General features: G+C 39.3%; 1 protein-coding gene across 26 annotated transcripts in view; it reads left to right on the forward strand.

The window, feature by feature from the left end:
* Positions 1–14,845, forward strand: part of LOC135109739 (uncharacterized) — a 53,745-nt gene that overhangs the window by 2,767 nt on the left and 36,133 nt on the right. For 13 of the 26 annotated variants that reach the window (XR_010272872.1, XR_010272863.1, XR_010272862.1 and 10 more), the window contains 6 exons: positions 1,604–1,708; positions 4,015–4,188; positions 6,178–6,290; positions 7,083–9,093; positions 9,755–12,682; positions 12,854–12,908. The gene's annotated coding sequence lies outside the window, so the exon portion shown is untranslated. Of the gene's footprint in view, positions 1–1,603; positions 1,709–4,014; positions 4,189–6,177; positions 6,299–7,082; positions 9,125–9,177; positions 9,193–9,754; positions 12,683–12,853; positions 12,909–14,001; positions 14,152–14,845 lie in introns of those variants that run through there. The other 13 variants (XR_010272879.1, XR_010272883.1, XR_010272884.1 and 10 more) reach the window with 11 other exon arrangements.

A 14,845-nucleotide genomic window follows, 5' to 3' on the forward strand; every position in this document is an offset into this window, starting at 1 on the left:
ACAGGTAAACAATATTTAGCTTAGTTTTCCTTGCTGGGCTTTCTCCTTTGGGTGTTTTGGATGCATATAGGAGTGTTGTGGGGGTGTTTAATGTGTGTTTTGTGGGTATTTAGGTGTGTTTTGTGTGTATATTTGCTGCTATCATTGTGTTTTAAATGTGGTTTATGATGTTTTTAGTTATATTTTATGTGTTTTGACTCGTGTGGGGTGTGTAGAGTATATTGTAGGATGTTTTGGGTGTGTTTGAGGGTATATTGAAGTGTTGTGAGTTTGTTTTGGCTTTATTTTGGGTGTTTTAAGTGTTTTTGGTGAGTTTTGATGTGTGTGTGGGGTGTTTTTGGTGTCTTTGAGTGTGTGCAATTAGTTTTGGGTCTTGAAGGGCGTGTTTGGGGCACTTTCCGTGGTGTTTTGTGTGTGTGTTGTATGTTTTGAGTGTATTTGATGATTTTTGGAGTGTTTAAGGGTGTTTTGAGTTTGCTGTAAATGTTTTGAATGTGTTTTGAGTGTGTTTTGGAGTAGTTTTGTGGGTATTTTGGGTGTGTGGGATTGTTTTTGTGTGTTTTGGGTGTATTTGTGTGTTCTGTGGGTATATTGGGATGTTTGGAATGCTTTGGATGGTTTAAGCGTGTTATGGGTGTGTTAGGGCAAGTATTGCCGTAAGGTTTGGGTTGGAGTGTTTTGAGGGTGTTTGGAATGTTTAAAGCATGTTTTTTGATGTGTTTGGATGAGTTTTGTTATATTGGGTGGTGTCTTGAGTGTGTTTTGGGGTGATTCGAGTACGTTTTACAGTGATCTGAGTATGTTTTGGGGTATTTCGGCAACACACACCCCTCAGTAACACAAATAAGGTAACTCTAAATACCACAATCTCACCAGATCTTACTGTAACATGTACAGGACAAATTTATCAAGTCAATTATGCCTACAAGGGCTTGCCACACTCCAAACACTACTGAGGTACCCATGAAAAAGACTCCCTTCCTCCCCTCCCACGGACCACCACATCCCCTAGTCTCTCTCTCTCTCTCTCTCTCTCTCTCTCTCTCTCTCTCTCTCTCTCTCTCTCTCTCTCTCTCTCTCTCTCTCTCTCTCTCTCTCTCTCTCTCTCTCTCTCTCTCTACTACTACTACTACTACTACTACTGCTACTACTACTATGATGAACCAAATCAGGTTTAAACCTAACCCATCTTAGCCTTATTTAATCACCACTTCTACTACTACTACTACTACTACTACTAATACTACTACTACTACTAGTACTACTACTACTACTACTAGTGCTACTACTACTACTACTACTCACTAGGGATAATAGACCACTAATGTTATTGGGGAAGAGAATTTTAACGTTGATGGTTTATTATTTCTATAGAGCAAGATATATATATATATATATATATATATATATATATATATATATATATATATATATATATATATATATATATATATATATATACACACACACACACACACACACTACTTCACTTCTGTTGTTTCCTTTTCTTCCCTTTTCTCATACTTCCCATCATCCCTTCTTCATCTCTTCACCACAGCAGACCAACCTTCATCACAAACTGAAACACAGCTTTCTATCATAGGTGAGGAGTGGCAGCAGCGACACCATGGCAAAGCAGAGGCCCTGTGGGGGAGGCGGCAGAGGCAGAAGGCAGCGTGCTTGTCAAGTTTATCATCAAGCAGGATCAGTGAGTTTGGCACCACAATATTGTTTGCTTGTACATTTTATTTTTTCCCTTTCTTTTCCTGTTTTTTCCACTTCACCTTTTCTCTTTTCTTTCTTTTCTTTTCCTATCATTGCAGTGTTTTCAAGGAATAGGGAACGTTTCTTGTCATGAAGGGGTAGGGGTGAGCCAGTGTGTGCTGTGGGTGGGGTCTTGTTGTAGTCTCAGGATTGGACTAGGTGTGGGGTAGGGAGCCAAACTTAGTGGAATCAAGCTTTTTTTTTTTTTTTTTACTCTCCCTCTCTCATTGGTCTCCTTGGCTCAGACTTCTTGTTGTGTCCTGGGTTGCCCTTGGTTGCAACCTAAAGTTGGGTCACCAAGCCATTTCATTGGGTCGTCAAGGATATGTGCACAATTTTTTTCCCCAATATACCTATTCAAAATGTTATCAAGGTATTAATCTTGCGTATAGAATATCTAAGTCATTAACATTTAAGGCTAGGCACACCATATATACATACACTATTTAATTGAGGTGAAGAAAACAGCCTATATGTATTTTTGGCCTTTGAGTCTAACCATTGGTTGATATTTGAAAAGTGAAGGGTGGGATGGAGGGAGAAGAGTGGGGTGTAGAGGAAGCTGGGAGCTGATGTGTCAGTGTCATGCTGATGTCATGTCAGATCTGTATCAACTGCTCAGCTAGGAAGGTGAGGTGCATGACATGACTTTTTTTTTTTTTTTTTTTTTTTTTTTTTTTTTCAGGTCATGTATTTGACTGTGAAGTATATTTACATTTCTAGTACTCCTAGTACTCTACAGCTTCTACTACTACTTTTTTTTTTTTTTTTTTTTTTTTTTTTTTTTTTTTTTTTTATGTAGGAAGGATACTGGCCAAGGGCAACAAAAATCTAATAAAAAAATGCCCACTGAAATGCCAGTCCCTTAAAAGGGTCAAAGCAGTGGTCAAAAATTGGTGGGGGTGAGAAAAACTGGCGGAGACGTCTCAGAACACCTAACTTCATAGAAGCTGTTTTAGCTAGAGATGAGATGTGAAGTTTCCAGTTCAGATTATAAGTAAAGGACAGACCGAGGATGTTCAGTGTAGAAGAGGGGGACAGTTGAGTGTCATTGAAGAAGAGGGGATAGTTGTCTGGAAGATTGTGTCGAGTTGATAGATGGAGGAATTGAGTTTTTGAGGCATTGAACAATACCAAGTTTGCCCTGCCCCAATCAGAAATTTTAGAAAGATCAGAAGTCAGGCGTTCTGTGGCTTCCCTGCGTGATATGTTTACCTCCTGAAGGGTTGGACGTCTATGAAAAGACGTGGAAAAGTGCAGGGTGGTATCATCAGCATAGGAGTGGATAGGACAAGAAGTTTGATTTAGAAGATCATTAATGAATAATAAGAAGAGAGTGGGTGACAGGACAGAACCCTGAGGAACACCACTGTTAATATATTTAGGAGAAGAACAGTGACCGTCTACCACAGCAGCAATAGAACGGTCAGAAAGGAAACTTGAGATGAAGTTACAGAGAGAAGGATAGAAACTGTAGGAGGGTAGTTTGGAAATCAAAGCTTTGTGCCAGACTCTATCAAAAGCTTTTGATATGTCCAAGGCAACAGCAAAAGTTTCACCAAAGTCTCTAAAAGAGGATGACCAAGACTCAGTAAGGAAAGCCAGAAGATCACCAGTAGAGTAGTACTACTACTACTACTACTACTACTACTACTACTACTACTACTACTACTACTACTACTACTACTACTACTGCTGCTGGTGCTGCTGCTGCTGCTGCTGCTGCTGCTGCTGCTGTTGTTGTTACAGTTACTTGTAGTAACTGTAGCATGGTTTGCCATGGTCAATCTGGAAAGGATTTTGGGTTGCAGGCAAAAAAAAATTAAGAACCACTGCTCTGGGGATATTCTTCAGTGCTCTGGGGTCTTGTCTAGGTGACAAGGTAGGGATTGTATGACACAGTGAAAGAAGACAAAAAGGAAGAGTTTGTGTCTTGAAATTGAACTACATATACTTAGCTCCATTGTTGGTAAAGTTAGGTTAGAGTTCTTTCTTCTCCTTTTATTATTTCTCACTAGTCAGGGCTTGGCATCATGCATGAGTCTCCTCCAGTTGTCTCTGTCATAGGAGGTACTTGATTTCTGATGGGGATTTAGATTCAAGAAAGCACTATATTCAACCACTTTATGACTTGTAGTGTAATGACTCAAGAAAAGAGCACTTCCCTTACATATAGATGGGAGTTTGTGTGTTTCTTTTGTTGTTTAAGTACCTTTGTCTCTTGTTCTGCTAACCTCTACCTCTCAACAGTTGGAGTTGCCTTGAGTTGTCCACATTCGCCACCAGTACTGCCAGCCCTCCGAGGAGAATATGTGAGAAGCCCACAGGTGCAGCCCCTTCTTTGTCCACACCTCTCAGGGACAACCCATGTGTATCTGTGCTGATGGCTTCTCAATCTCACTTGACAGAAACACCCAATTAACAGTAAGCACAGCCATCACTTATACACAGTTGTCTATAACATGAATAGGAACTGATATTTGTGAGTGTCATTTCCATAATTTGATATATGTGAGTTTCATATCTATAGATTTGATAGGAATTGATATATGAACCAGTGAGCTTTAATTGAAAATGTGATCAGTGGAGGTATTCTTTTACTCTTATGATAATTCTTTCCCACACACACAAACATTTACTTTATTACACTATTTCCTCAGCACCAGCACAAACAAACAGTATTTAAACACTGTACTAGTTTATGTACTAGTGTGTGTGTGTGTGTGTGTGAGTTAGTCTTTATTTTATTTATTTATTTATTTAATTTTTTTTTTTTTTTTTTTTTTTTAGAGTTTGTACGTGTGTGTGTGTGTGTTTGTTTATTTTTCTTATGATTTTTTAGAGCAGTTGAGTTTTCTGGTTTGTATGTGCATGGTTTTGTATATCTGTATATTTATTTATTTACTTTTATTTGTTATTAATCTTATTTTTAGTTGATTTTGGTGTGTGTGTGTGTGTGTGTGTGTGTGTGTGTGTGTGTGTGTAGTTTTTTTGATTGTTTGTGAGATATTTTCATTCCTGGGCACACAGCAACAACAGACACTATTTTGTTACCAGTAACATGTGGTTTAGTGACCACTGGTGGGTGATATGCTTAGGTGGGTAATATCACAATAATTCATCATGATAATGATATCAGGTTATTGGTTATCCGATGAATATTTTTCCCGTATTATTGATTCATCGGTATCGCCAATACTTTTGATTCCAAACTAGCAATGATCAATAATTTTAGTTTTTGGAACATGAGCCCATTTAAGTTTTAAACTTTCAAAAATTAAATGTAGTTATTTTGCTTAAAACTGAACTTTTCAGTAGTGAAGAGACAGGATAAACATTGAAATTTTTTTTTTCTAAGATTTTTCTGAGTTTTCTAAAATATAGATAAGAATAAGGATTTGGATTTATCTTATTTTTTTTAATCAATGTTATTATTGCTAGTATTGGAATTTTGGATTTATCAATTTATCAGTTAAATATTAGATCCATTCAGCAAGATTCACATTCACTGCTGTGTCTTGTGTGTTCCCCTACCTGCCATGTCAGTCAGTGTTCTATCCTCTACTCCCTGAGTCTGCTGCTCCTCCCAGTACACCTTAGTTAAAATCACCCATCATGATGACTCTGTCACTCTCCTCCAACATTTTCTCCTGATGCTCTACCATTCCCTTCATCATGTCATTGTATTCAAGGCTCTCATGCATTTGTTTTTGGGGGACATCTACCATTGTGAAGTACCTTCTTACTATATTTTCATTCTTGACTGTCCCAATTCTGTCCCCTTCTCCTCACTGCTGATAATCTCCTCCACTGTAACAGTTTTCTTCACTATGAACGTCACTGAATATGGAGCGTTGGTTACTAAGTGGTGTTTTACTCGCCGAGTGTTTTCTCCTCTATAGCCAACATTTTGTATGACATTTTCAAGATTTTAAATATTTCACATGAAATTCAGAGTTACATTTTACAGTTTTGTTGATTAAAGATAACTATCTGAGTGACATTATGCAAAATAGGGAATAGACGCACAGGTGCAGCCATACAGGGGTGCCCTGCCAGCCCACTGGACTCAAGTTGGTCATGATTGCATGTGGTACAAGTGCATGTGAGAAGTGAAGGCAAGCAAATTTGTTTGGAAATTCATGAAAACAAGATCCATATGTACTTTTCCATCTTAGGAGTCCCATATTTTAGTTTTCAAAATCCAACACACACCATGTGATGCACTGGTAACAGGTCACTGCAACCCCTAGTCACTCTGGCCTTCCACCTAGATCAGTCTTCTTTTGTGCACACACACACACACACACACACACACACACACACACACACTTGCTCAGAGAAATATACCCACCACTAAAATATCTTGGAATTGCACAATTACCTTGTATGTCCTAATATAACTAATTCCAGAGTGTTGGTGGTAGTGGAGGAAGATGCTGAAGAATTCATACACCATATCAGGACACGTTTCTCCATCTGTCCATGGCAGTGACATTACTTGGTGTTACACAAGAACTTTGCAGGTATTTATGTAAGAGTTCACTCCCTAAGCCTTGCTCATTTAGTATTTGAGAAAGTTTGAGGATATATTTGTGTGCGAGTGGCTTTTGAGGTCACACCAACACAACGGACTGAGTTTTTTTAACATATGGGGCTCTGACCTAGGGCAGCAAGCAAGAAGCCCATAAAAAATTCCTCACAGAATGTATCAGTTCCCAAAGATTGTTGTCAAGTGTTATGATACCTTCTTTCTTTTGAAGATGCCAGTGTTTAACATCATATTTATGTTAAAATAAGTTGTCAGTTTTATTATAAGAATTCAGTTATTTTGTATGAATTATGAATATGTGTGTGTTGAGACCTTGGTATGGTTGCACAACTTTCCATTGGTAGTTTGTGAGGATCCAGTGCCCACTAGTGTGGACAGCCGAAGAATGGTGATTGAGGCAAGGTGCACACATTGTACCCTGGGTGCAGTGTGTTTTCATGATGTCCTAGAGAGTTAGTCTAGACTAAGTACACACTACCACCCATTTCACATGTATAGCTAGACTAAGTACACACTACCACCTATTTCACATGTCTAGAAAGAGGTTGTGTGTCACTGATGTGTTTGGAATGAGAGTTGTCAATATAATTAGTGCAGCAAGAACTAAGACTCCTTAAATTATTCAGCAGCTTAAGATAATATCTGTGGAGTGACATCACTAATAATGACACACAAACTCTCCCTCTCCAGACAGTGTGTAAAATAGGCTATGTGAACATTGTAAATTTTATTGTATAGTGCTAACAGTAATTCATACACCTGGCAGGGGGAGGGACAGTGACTCCTGGAGTGCATTACTGGATAGCAGCAGCAGCAGCAGCAGTGTGCACAAGGAGGAACACTGTTAGTGAAGTAGTCCTCTATTACAAGGAAGCAGCATCATCAGCATTGACAGTGAAGTAGTCCATTGCCAGAAAGCAGCATCAGAAGGAAGAGCAGCAGCACTGACGCTTGGGAAGAAAGAGTCCATTGCATGATAGATCTATGATCTATCTCTGGCTGGAGGAGATTTAATTAAAGCCAAAATTTAAAAAAAAAGCCAAAATTCAAAGGTGGAGAGTCCCTGACTCAACATATTGGCTGGTGGAGATGCCAGTAAATAAGCAGCATAAGTCTCACACCCTTGTTCTCCCCAAGTCTTCTCTGCTTGAAGTCTCTTTCTTGCATGTTCCAGTATCCTTGTCTCTGTTCTTCTGGTTCTCTCTGTAGGGGTAAATGAATCAGTGTTAGTGACTAGTTTGAAATTGTTAACTTTCCAGTATCCCTACAACATCCAACCTTCCATATATATATATATATATATATATATATATATATATATATATATATATATATATATATATATATATATATATATATATATATATATATATATATATATATATATATATATGCCAACTAAAAGAATACTCCCATCAGGTGAAGTCCAACAATTAGCAGCACACTGAAGTGGTCCCCTAGAGAGCTCAAGTTCTGTTAGAAGCTAGTCAGGTCCTGTGATGGATTAATATGTTCTGGGTTGTTAAGGCCTCCAGGACAACAGGATATTTTCTATGCTTGATGTGTGTATTGGCAACCATCCCCAGCCAGACTGTGGACAAACAACAGGAATTAGTGAATATTGTATTGTGGAGATCCAATGAAATAAATCTTACTGGTTACCATAATCAAAATGTTTTGTGCCCACTACTAATTACCAGTATCAAGATGTTTTGTGCCCACTACTAATTAAAGTACTTTAGTCATGTTTTCTCTGTTCTCCCAGGCCTTGTGGGTACAAACAGCAGGAATTAGTGAAATTTGTGGAGATGTAAACTATCTAAATGTTTTCTGATTTCAAGTTAATATACTGTCCTATTGCTTTGTCTGAGAATAATTTAACTGTGGGTGCAACCAGCAGAAATCATTTTTTTCATTCACCTTTCCTTGCACGTGGTAAGGGAGTAGTAGTACTTATGGTGGTGGTGGGGGTGGGGGTAAGTAAGCTTCCTTAGACGGCGGTGGTATGACACTGGATGGTTGTGATGATAAGCATGCCGGCAGTGTGTAAGATTGTAGGGTGACCGGAAAGGATGTGTGTGTGTGTGTGTGTGTGTGTGTGAAGTCTGGTGATGCAGTGGTTCACATGACATCCGCTACAAAAGCTTCCTTACTCCTTCAAGCCATTGAGGGTCAAGCCAGTCAAGGTCAATATATATTTTTCACTTGGTATAGAGTATAACTACAGCTTCAGTGTCACTATTCTAAACATACGTAGTGCTATATGGCCTCTATAGTCTGGCCCAACCCTCTTTCGAAGTATAACAGTTACAATTATCACCTAACAAATGCGAACCCAGTAGGTCCTGACGTGTATCCACCTTGTAGGAAGGCCATGTGTAAGGTTCACGAATAGATAAGAGCAGGAATAGGAAGAAGTAATGCAGGAGGTACCGAAAGAAAAAAAAAATGCAAAAGTTAGCATAATTAAGATAAACTTCAAAAGCATCCCAAAGAACAAGAATCTACACCTTATAGAAGGGGTATATTTTTCGAAGCTCTTGAATAATAATGATAATAATAATAATAATAATAATAATAATAGGAAAATGAAGAAATAATTAACGGAGGAGATAAAGAAAGATAAAACAATGCAAAGATGAACTTTAAAAAACGCCCCAAAGAAGAAAAATTAATAGTAAAATATCAATAATGAAAGTAACCGTCCCGGGATGAAGACTGGACGCTGCCGCGCCATGTGTGTAATCAACAAACTCAGCGAGGGTTGCAGAGGCCAGGTGGGTTTCAGCTGTAATTTTTTTGTAAATGGTCAGTATCACCTGCTGGAGTGACAGGAGTGGAGCAGTAGTAGGACAGAGTAGATGGAGTGATATAAGGTAATAGAGAAAGAGAGTAGCCGTGCCTGTCTCAGCTTCAGTAGAATTTGTGTGATTTTATTTGTTGGTGTTGTGGCCTCTGCATGCTATAGCGTCTGGCCAAGCTCATTATGTAAGCTACAACATGAGACAATTTCACCAGTACGTCCGTTTATAAGTTTTATACCCAAAATACCAAGCCCAAGTAAGTCGAGCTACGTTTTGAGTTAGCGGATTGGTGGCGAAGCAAACTTTTCAGTCAGACTTGAACTGCAGAACGCCGGAAGCCTAATTTGAAGGCACGGCTGTTTATTGTGACAAATGAAGGAATTGAAAACAAAGAACTATATTTACTCACCTTCTTGATTACTTTATTAACTGTTCCACTTGATTGTTCACCATACCAAACATAATCTGAACTGACCTTGTTCACCATACCAAACATAATCTGACCTGACCTAAACTTTGCTTCTGTTCTTTCCTTCTCTTCCCTTTTCTCATACTTCCCATTATCCCTTCTTCATCTCTTCTTCACCACAGCAGACCAACCTTCATCACAAACTGAAACAGCTTTCTATCATAGGTGAGGAGTGGCAGCAGCGACACCATGGCAAAGCAGAGGCCCTGTGGGGGAGGCGGCAGAGGCAGAAGGCAGTGTGCTTGTCAAGTTTATCATCAAGCTGGATCAATGAGTTTGGCACCACAATATTGTTTGCTTGTACATTTTATTTTTTCCCTTTCTTTTCCTGTTTTTTTCCACTTCATCTTTTTCTCTTTTCTTTCTTTTCTTTTCCTATCATTGCAGTGTTTTCAAGGAATAGGGAACGTTTCTTGTTATGAAGGGGTAGGGGTGAGCCAGTGTGTGCTGTGGGGTCTTGTAGTCTCAGGATTGGACTAGGTGTGGGGTAGGGATCCAAACTTAGTCTTTTTTTTTTTCCCACTGGTCTCCTTGACCCAATCTTCCCAATGGTCTCCTTATCCTGTCTTTGTTGTCCTTGGTCGCCACCTAAAGTTGGGTCACCAAGCCATTTCATTGGGTCGTCAAGGATATGTACACAATTTTTATCCCCAATATACCTATTCAAAATGTTATCAAAGTATTAATCTTGTGTATAGAATACCTAAGTCATTGACATTTAAGGCTAGGCACACCATATATACATACACTATTTAATTGAGGTGAAGAAAACAGCCTATATGTATTTTTGGCCTTTAAGTCTAACCATTGGTTGATATTTGAGAAATGAAGGGTGGGGGGGAGGGAGGAGGGTGGGGTGTAGAGGAAGCTGGGAGCTGATGTGTCAGTGTCATGCTGATGTCATGTCAGATCTGTATCAACTGCTCAGCTAGGAAGGTGAGGTGCATGACATGATAGGTTTTTTGCAGGTCATGTATTTGACTGTGAAGTATATTTACATTTCTAGTACTCCTAGTACTCTACAGCTTCTTCTACTACTACTACTACTACTACTACTACTACTACTACTACTACTACTACTACTACTACTACTACTACTACTACTGCTGCTGCTGCTGCTGCTGCTGCTGCTGCTGCTACAGTTACTTGTAGTAACTGTAGCATGGGTTGCCATGGTCAATCTGAAAAGGATTTTGGGTTACAGGCAAAAAAAAAAATTAAGAACCACTGCTCTGGGGATATTCTTCAGTGCTCTGGGGTCTTGTCTAGCTACTTTTAACAGGTTTTAATGAAAGTTTTAATGTTTTTAAGAATTTTTATTAATTAATTAATTTATTTTTGCTTCAGTTACACCTTTCACTTTGCGTTCATTTAATTTAATTAGAGAAGGAAGAGAAGAACTGGAGGAGGAGGAGGAGAACTACTGTCACTATATTTACATTTGCACTCTCACTAATCACTGTTCGGCTGCAGCTGCGACATTTGGATCCTGGGACTGAAGGACAGAGAAGTGACCACCCTCATCAAGGAAACCAGGAGAGCCACCAGCTTGGGAGGGTGTGGCAGTGTCTGGGAGGGTGTGGCAGTGTTTGGGAGAGTGTAGCAGCATTTGGAAGGTGTGGCTGTGTTTGGGTGGATGTTGCAGTGTTTGGGTGGGTATTGCGGTGTTTGGGAGGGTGTGGGTGTGTTTGGGTGGGTGTGGTAGTGTTTGAGAGAGTGTACATACATATATACATATGTAGGGGCCTCTTAGATATTTAAATGGCAAACCTTAGGATTCAAAAAGTGCGGAAAAGTTAAATGTTTTCAATTGCATTGTTTTGACTATATGACTCAGGCGCGCGGTGCAACAACGACGTAACCGAGAAATGGAAGTTTCGAGAAAAACGCGCTCAAAGTTAAACACTGATTGCGCACAATAGGATACCCTTAAATAAGTAAGTATTATACATCATTTGAAAGGTCTTGGGTAGTTCTGTTTGGGGATGTAGGTTTCGAAGTGATAGGTGACGATTTTGGGTGGATGACTTACGCGTTAATTAACGCGTATACCGTAGGTAATAATTTTTTTTCCCGATATTGTTTTCATTTGTTAATAATGTGTTAGAGCCTATTACACATAGTATTAGGTGAAAGTTTCATGAAGATTGGTACATAAATAAATTTTTTATGAATTTTTTTCCGAGCGTAAAAAATAAAACTTACTCATTACCGGCTCATTACCGCTCGACTTTGAGCCTTAGTACAGGTGCTTAGATGGTCGAATATGACTCGGCCGACATCACCACGAGACTTTTACACCCTTCTACCACACGGAGCAGGCAAAAACACGAAATCTCAAATTTCACGGTTACGTCGTTGTTGCACCGCGCGCCTGATTGTGTGTGTGTGTGTGTGTGTTATTGCTAGTTCTCTCTCTCTCTCTCTCTCTCTCTCTCTCTCTCTCTCTCTCTCTCTCTCTCTCTCTCTCTCTCTCAGTAGTTCCACGGGTTTTCAAAGGTATTTTCGCGGTTTTAGTGACATTAATAACATTTCTACACTACTTACAGGAGAAACACACTTCTAAGACTAGTCGAGGTGACAAAGGTTTTTGAGGGTGTTTTTTTAAGGTTTTAGTGACATATTAACATCATTCCTACATTACTAACAGGAGAAACACCCTTGAAACCCCTGCTAATCATCTCTGTGGTCTTGCAAATCAGTAGAGAGAGAGAGAGAGAGTAGGGGCATTTTATTTGAGCCTATGCTGGGCTGCTTCGTGTTTGTTACGGTGACATGGGCAGCAGTGAGTGAAGTTTTTGTTCATAATCACGTAGCGGGTGTGGAGTATGGAAAGGGGAGTAGGGAAGTGACGATATTCATATTATTTGAATTATTATTTTATAACATGTCAACCTTTGTGTGTCTTTGTGGGTTGAGGAGCAATGACAGGTGGCGCTGGGAGGAGGAGGGTGGCGGGCGGGCGGCTGGCTGCCTGCCTGCAGTGTTTCGGGCTGCGCTGGTCAGTCTTGCCCTATACGCTATATTAACCAGTTTCCTTCTTCCCTGCATCGAACACCGTCAAGTAGCACCAAAGAGGCACGAGTACATAAGGTGAGTCCAGCGGTGCTAGCCTACTCAGCCTTACTGCCTTCACCACAACACCCTTCTCCCTGTAGTGTCTTGTACTCGTTTATTTAGGTTTTATTATTCGTCAGTGTTTCGGGCTGCGCTGGTCAGTCTTGCCCTATACGCTATATTAACCAGTTTCCTTCTTCCCTGCAGCTTCTCCCTGCATCGAACACCGTCAAGTAGCACCAAAGAGGCACGAGTACATAAGGTGAGTCCAGCGGTGCTAGCCTACTCAGCCTTACTGCCTTCACCACAACACCCTTCTCCCTGTAGTGTCTTGTACTCGTTTATTTAGGTTTTATTATTCGTTTTTTTAGATATTTTGGGGTTTCTTTATTTATTTTTAGGTTTCCTTTACGTCTGAGTCTGGAAACAGTCTGAGATTTAGCCAAATATTGGAAGTTCGCCAATATGTAAACAAATCGTCAGCTGAGGTAAGAGTACGGGCGTCTGTTTTATCAGCCATTATTTGCTTCGTCTCTCACTTATAGTAAGCCAAACTTGTCAGAAGATGGAACCATATGTCTAGCCTTTATATCCGCTAGTCAGATATATCCGCCATTGCCTGCTTTTGGTGTCATGAATGAATAATTGTGGCAACATAGCGCCTATCCTCCCCTGTTAGGGCCCAGCCGAGGGCCGCCATGATGGATTGCTGCCTGTGCCAGCTTGTTGGTTCCAACATTTTTTATATTTTTTCTGAATGAATTTAGTTGGCTTCTATAGTAAGTTTTTATTGTTTCTAAAAATATTTTGTTGCTTTTGAATTGTTTTCTTGCTTTAGTTAAGTAAGTGTGCAGAATTTGGTTTTGTTTTTTGCGTAAATCAGGGGCCGTTTTTACGGTGCTATTTACCCAGCCCGGATTTTGGCTTTCTTATTTAAGCCTTTAATAAGGATTTCATTACTTCAAAAAATTGTTTATGATTTTTTAAGTTTTTTGCGTTCCTGTTCATTTAAGTATGTGGGCTTTGAAATTGTTTTTAATCCCGTTAAAAGTGGTGATTTTGTCATTTTTTAGTTTCTTTATTTCTTTATTTCATCTTGTAAGTAAGTTTGCATTGCTTTGAAAAATACTTCAGATTTTTTAAAGTTTTTTGTTACCGGTGTAAAGTGAAATGGGTGGACTTTTCAGTGTTTTTAATGGTGTCAAAGGTTCCAACACTTTTTCCATATTTCATATAATATTTCTTTACAACTACTCAGGCTGCAGAAGTTTTGATATTGTGAATATTAATTAAAGTAATTATCAAGTCAGAATATATAATACATTCGAGCCTAGCTTCATTTTTTCTAAGGGTCAATTTGAAAATGAAATACGTTACGTACGTAAGCCAGCGGGGCTGCCGGTGCTGGCAGCAGCTCGCTGCCTGTGACGTCATCAAAGCCCCAGGACTCGCTCTGCTGTAGTGTTTCCTCCTCAATATTTACCGGAATTTCCTACGTTTTCCAGGTGTTTTGAGCTGTTTCCAAACTCAGGCTTGTAGATAGTAGTAGTAGTACTAGTAGTAGTAGGAAGAAAATAAAAGAAATAAAGGAAGAAGAAGTGGTAAGGAGAAATGGAGGTGGGGCAAAACAGGTAAACAATATTTAGCTTAGTTTTCCTTGCTGGGCTTTCTCCTTTGGGTGTTTTGGATGCATATAGGAGTGTTGTGGGGGTGTTTAATGTGTGTTTTGTGGGTATTTAGGTGTGTTTTGTGTGTATATTTGCTGCTATCATTGTGTTTTAAATGTGGTTTATGATGTTTTTAGTTATATTTTATGTGTTTTGACTCGTGTGGGGTGTGTAGAGTATATTGTAGGATGTTTTGGGTGTGTTTGAGGGTATATTGAAGTGTTGTGAGTTTGTTTTGGCTTTATTTTGGGTGTTTTAAGTGTTTTTGGTGAGTTTTGATGTGTGTGTGGGGTGTTTTTGGTGTCTTTGAGTGTGTGCAATTAGTTTTGGGTCTTGAAGGGCGTGTTTGGGGCACTTTCCGTGGTGTTTTGTGTGTGTGTTGTATGTTTTGAGTGTATTTGATGATTTTTGGAGTGTTTAAGGGTGTTTTGAGTTTGCTGTAAATGTTTTGAATGTGTTTTGAGTGTGTTTTGGAGTAGTTTTGTGGGTATTTTGGGTGTGTGGGATTGTTTTTGTGTGTTTTGGGTGTATT

Source organism: Scylla paramamosain, chromosome 19 (genome assembly GCF_035594125.1).
Source record: "Scylla paramamosain isolate STU-SP2022 chromosome 19, ASM3559412v1, whole genome shotgun sequence".
NCBI classification, from domain to species: Eukaryota; Metazoa; Arthropoda; class Malacostraca; order Decapoda; family Portunidae; genus Scylla; species Scylla paramamosain.